Below are 6,275 nucleotides of genomic sequence, written 5' to 3'. Positions count from 1 at the left end.
TGTATTTAGGTACTATTTATTCATAGTTATTCACGTTTTTAGTTATGGTGAAAAATTAAACACAATTTTCCGTATATCGTAAACCGCTCCACAACTGATATTTTTAAACCTGTCCTGGTAGAATAATAAAGCAAATTATAATCATTATACCATGCAATACATGTTGGCCTTTTCGGTAAATTTTCCCAACATAGTCTGCAGGATATGTTTTCATAAACAACGCAAAGCCCATTCCACTCAACTTATATCATAATACGAGTATTACATGTATAATAATATGTTCGTGTATTTAATATGCAGAGTGAAGGAGATTCGCCTCCATTTTCACCTTTAAATATATATAATATATTTAAATTATGATTAGTGTACTATTTAAGTATTTAATTAAGAATCATATTTCAAAAAATCACATTTTTTTAGGTATCATTAATTTAAGGAGTATTCTAAGGATGGTATACGAAAACATCTTTTATTTTTCAAATGAAAACCTACCTTTTGCAAATTGTTGATTATAGAATAGTTGAATAACTTGAAAATACTGTTGAATATAAATCAAAATTATAATGAGTTGTTTCTGAGTAATTAAAATGTATTTTTTAAGGAAAATAGACATAATACCGTCCAAACCTATCACCGTGAATAAATTATCAATATTATTACACAAAATTGAATTCCTCAAAAACTCATTGTTTGATTGTAAATTCATCAACAATTTCAAAAAAGGCATCCACTTAACAATATTCAGAAAAAAGTTATGATTTTCATTAAAAAAATATATATAAGTTTTATAGCCACAGAGCTCTTTAAATTATATAAAAATCTAAGTATTATAAAATATAATCTTTTATTATATTCAACATTTCCAAAAATCGTTATTTTAATAAATTTTTTACTAAAGGAAAAACTAGGGGTAAATAGTCTTGGTAAATAACTATGTATATAATCTTATGTACTAATTATATAGCCAATGACTATAATATAACATGTACATAACAATTAGTGTCTCAAAAATACAATATTCTACTCAACATGGACAAAACATTAGTACCAGACATTGAAAATATCTCAAATTTTTTAACCTTCCTAAGAAAAACCAATTTATACAATACAATTTAATATACATAATTGTATGAATATATTGTTTAATATTAATGTACGTGTTGTGTTTATTTAGTTAACTTTACTATAAATTCACGTTTAGAATAATATAAGAATTGTTAATTTTGTACATCTAGTCAACCAAATAAAATATTGTATTACGATGTAAAACCAAAAACTAATAACCTTTGTTGTTGACGTTTTTTTGTTCAATTAAAAAAAAAAAAAATAATAATAATGATTAGCGCACACAAACATTTCATATTTTTTCAAAGCACCGTTTGGCGATGTTATGTGCATGAATTTAATGTTACAAAATCCATAACCGTGTCCAGGCCTTGTACTTACACACTTCATAAAAAAATGAATTTAACGAGAGAGGTAAACACGTAGACGGATTACTTACCGTAGCAATGTGGTTATACTAAAAATATAAATTTATAAATATATTAATGTATTATACACAACAACAAAAAAATGTTCCCTTTCGTTTTCACGCGCAGTTATTTGCGTAAAATATTTCCACTGATTCCCGTTATTATAATATTACGAGCTTAAATAATATACAAGTGTGTGTTTCGACCAATAATTTCCCCAGTGTATATAAAACAGAACGACATCGTAAATGCATTATTTTTCGCTGGTTTTCCCGTATCGATTATAAGAAATTTTGAGTCAATTACATTTTCAGTGAACAAATATTATAATATTTACTCAGTTGTTTTTAATTTAGTCATTGATCATTGTGCTTATGTCATAATATAATAGAATGCATGGATTAAAAACGTGTATAATAGAAATTATAATTTCGTATACGCAACGAACAAATGCGTTATTTTCTATCTTTATTTAAAAGTATTAAACAAAAATATTGATTTTTTTAAACGCATCGGTTACTTTCTGACAATCTATAAATAAAACTATATTATTGTAACAAAATAAAACTTACACCGAGCCCTTTTTATTTTTATCCGCTTATCATTCCCTGATAATATGCTTTTAATAATATATTATTGTCTATATTTTTTTTATTTTTTCAATAAATCTATACGACGTTTTCTACAATGAGAAAAGTCGAATGGAAAATGCAATTTCGTTAATAAGCTCGGTACAATGTACTCTTGTCGGTATGTATAAAAAGATACTTTGGAAAACCACACGCGTTCAATTTTTCCGTCAGCGCATTTTGTTTGGTAAAACTTGAACTTGTCTCTATGACTCTATCACTTATTTTCTCGGTATGATGTGCATACATGCAAAACTTCATAAGTCTACAAACTTATTTTATCTCACCATTTTGACCTTTTTGCCAGATGATCTATACTTAACAGTTAAATTATCTCGCTCTGGTTTATGTAAACGAACAGTGATCACGCTACAAATTACAATTACCATATGCATAATGCATAATTATAATATTATATACATATCGACTCAGCTAGCTATAACTAAATATTTTAGATATACTATTCCATTTGAATGTTTAATTTAAAAAACTTGATGTAAATTTTTACGAATCAATTTCTCAGGAATTTCTAATTATTTTTACATTTTATATCTCATAAGTCATAACCTAACCTAATCATATATGCCTAACTGTAATGGTCAACTAAGTTATTGTTTTATAAATTTAGTTTGTTTATCGTTATTATGTTCTATATTCATGTACGATATTCAGGACAAACGCACATAATAATATATAAATATTGAAAAATGTAAGTTAATATTTTTTTCTTAAATAATAAATTGTTTGTTACTGATAGCTTAACGTTTTCAATATTAATTTAACTTAATCCATTCAAGTTAAAATATATTTTATTCCATCTTTGAATATTAACGAAAAAAATATAGTAATCTAATGCAATATTTTTACTCACAAACAGCTTCTTTTGCAGACATTCTAACTCGAATATCGTGTTGTGACGATAATTTAATTGTCATACTATGTCATACTAAACGGTAGAGAACGCATTATTATTTATGTGAATGCAATATTAATTTCTTTTAGGCTAAAAAGACGAACGATTCGACGTGTATAAAATCAACAAAATTGTACAGACATAATTATATGATAATAATAATAATTATAATAATATAACAACTATTATCGAGTGAATATATTTAATAGTCATAACTTTAATGTATTATATTTTAATTAATTATTATACTTTCGCTTTATACGTCATATGAAAATTATTGCAAGTGATACGTGAAATATGTAATAATGCTTTAAGATATTCAGGACCTCGTAATGTTTTCATATTTTTCTATGTTAACTAAAATAATAAAACAGGAAAACATAGTGATCCAAGTTGTATATATTGTATACATTATATATAATATATATTTTATATGAATTAACGATAATACGGTACAGTTAAATAGATTAAGTAAAATCAAAACTATAGAAAATAATAAAATAATGGTTTAAATGCATGAATAATATGATTAAAATGAAATATATCAGCGTTCTAAAACACTACAATTATCAAATTTCGCGTAGGTATTACAGTAAAATAGTTTGTATGTTTACAACACATTTTAACCGCATAATAGCTAATGTCTAATGAATTACAAATTATTTTAACACTGTAATCGTCAGTTTAATAACCACGTACCTACTTGAAATCTAATTATGATTAAAACATCATACTTTCTATAAATAACATTTTATTCGATCTTATTTTAGTTTAATTATATTTACAAATGTATGATAACATAAAATTAATTACCATTGTCATATACTATTTTGTAAATCTTATTACATTTTCCGATTAAAAAATTAATTTTTTATTCAATTGTAATTAAAACTTATAGTTCACTATAATACACATACACAGTACACACATTCCGTAAATTAATAATTATGTCAACTATATTATAATTCTAAAAATATAATAAAAACGCGACTTGTGTATGAGCCAATGCAATAATATATGCCATTGATTTTTTTTTTAAATCATCTTTTGATTATTATTCCACTCAAGTCCAAAAATTATTTATGATTTACGAAACAGTTGTTCCTCTGTATAATAAATCAAACATATCTATGCAAGTATAAATAAAATATTTTTTCTTTCTTTGAATTTTGTTAACATATATTGTAACTTTGAACGCTATTTATGTTAAATGAACAAAGTATTTTATCTTTTTCCTTTGTCTTCTATTGTTAATAGCCGTTAAGTACATTGTGACGCACAGTTTTGTATTGGAAATGTTCACAGAATCAGATATTTAACCAAATGAAATTATACAAATTTAACTATCATGAAATATCTAGGATTACAGATTAGTATTTTCGTAGCATATTACGGGTTTCGCAGAATTTGACCCAAATCCTTTCAAAACCTAACGCAAATTCTAATTTTGTATGTGTTTCTACTTTATGTTTTAATTATGTTAAATATAAATTTTAATTTTTAAACTAAGGTGAAAGTTTGAATTAACGTTTATACTTTATTATCTTTAACGATATTTAATACAATAGAAAGGATACCTATTTGATAATATTGTATATTATCTAAACAATATTTTAGATAAATGAATAAATGCTTGTATTCACTAATTTTATCACATCCAATCAACGAATTTTAAAATTATACTATATATTTATAAACCTATATGTTCTGATTCAGTAAATTTTTACATTTAAAACCTACAAGCTGAAGAGCAAAAAATTAATAATAAAATAGATAGCGAGGTTAAGATATTCTCTTGATATGTTTTCCGGAGAGAGGAAATTAGGGTCTTATTAAGAAATCTATAATTACTCTTTTATAGTATTTTCCCTTCTCCGTAAATGAAAAAAAGTACTTTTTTCTTTTAAAATAATACAATAGTTAAGTTTATTTTCTATGTATGTTTTATTGGTTACAAAAAAATCTTAAATACATCACACATAGTACATAATAGTCCTAATTCTAAAATACCAAAAATTAGTTTTATGATTTAATTTATCACTTGTTATAAACAACGCTGCATAATATTATCATGTACATAAAAAAAATTGTTGTGACAACTATATAGGTTATCAATTTATCACTTATTTGAACCATAAATGTCATTTTAAACATCTTTTATGTACGGCATAATATATGTAAAAAAAATATGAAGCAGCATATTGGCGTACTGCGTACAGAATTTGATGTAAAAAAACTATTCATAAGCATTGTGTTTCATTTGATCAGTAAATATCTCAGAACAGACTATGATATTTTAAATGAAAAAAACAGGACTACACATCATAATGTAATGCACATTGTACAAAAAAAAATAGTCAAACTAACACGGCGTGTTGAATAGGCAATTTAGCTACATATTATTGGATAGGTCCATCAATAAATTCTTGGATATTATTTCGGACATGAAAAGGTATAGTTACAATATAGATATTAGATAATAGTTTATATTAATTTTTTTATTATCAAAAACAGACTCAATCAACGTTTTATTATCTTACATTCAAATCGGGATATTAGTGTCCATTCTGGGATGAGTCGAAATTGGTTATGAGTGTTATGACTATTAGCAATATTCTCTTATTACTGTAGCAAGTCTTTATGCGCATGGTTAAAATCATTACCACATAAACAATACACGATTGCAAGGTGATAATGATAGTACACATTTCCCAAGTCTATTAGCACAGGTCATGAAGAATATGAATAACATTACGTTCGAGCCACGAGCTCAGTATATTATAAATGGCCTCTATCATATACTTTCAGTTTGATTAACCATGCGAAATATGCGAAATACCTACAAAATTACTTTTTTAATAATTTAAAATAATCTTTTGTGAACGTATCTGGAATAATAGTAATAATAATAATAACTACAATGGGTACACATAATAAAAGCATAACGGACACAGATACGTAGAATATTATATAATATGCACAATATTATTTTATTTTAACTATAATATTCATTTAAAAAAAAGAAAGTAAAAATAATATACGTAAAATATGATAAATATAATGGTAAAGGTGCATGTAAAATAATATAAGATAAGGATGCAGTCTTTGTCCTGAATCAACCTTTTTATAATTTCAATAGCATGCGCATCATGCTTCAATTAAGCGATTACAACTTGATAGATTGCACGCACTTAACCTCCTTGATAGTTGAAATCTCTGTTTATAGATATTTTATGACGTAACATAAAAATGAAATAT

The sequence above is a fragment of the Melanaphis sacchari genome, unplaced genomic scaffold, assembly GCF_002803265.2.
Source record: "Melanaphis sacchari strain LSU unplaced genomic scaffold, SCAv2.0 Contig1_pilon_pilon, whole genome shotgun sequence".
NCBI lineage: Eukaryota > Metazoa > Arthropoda > Insecta > Hemiptera > Aphididae > Melanaphis > Melanaphis sacchari.
Note: the sequence above shows the minus strand (reverse complement) of the source record.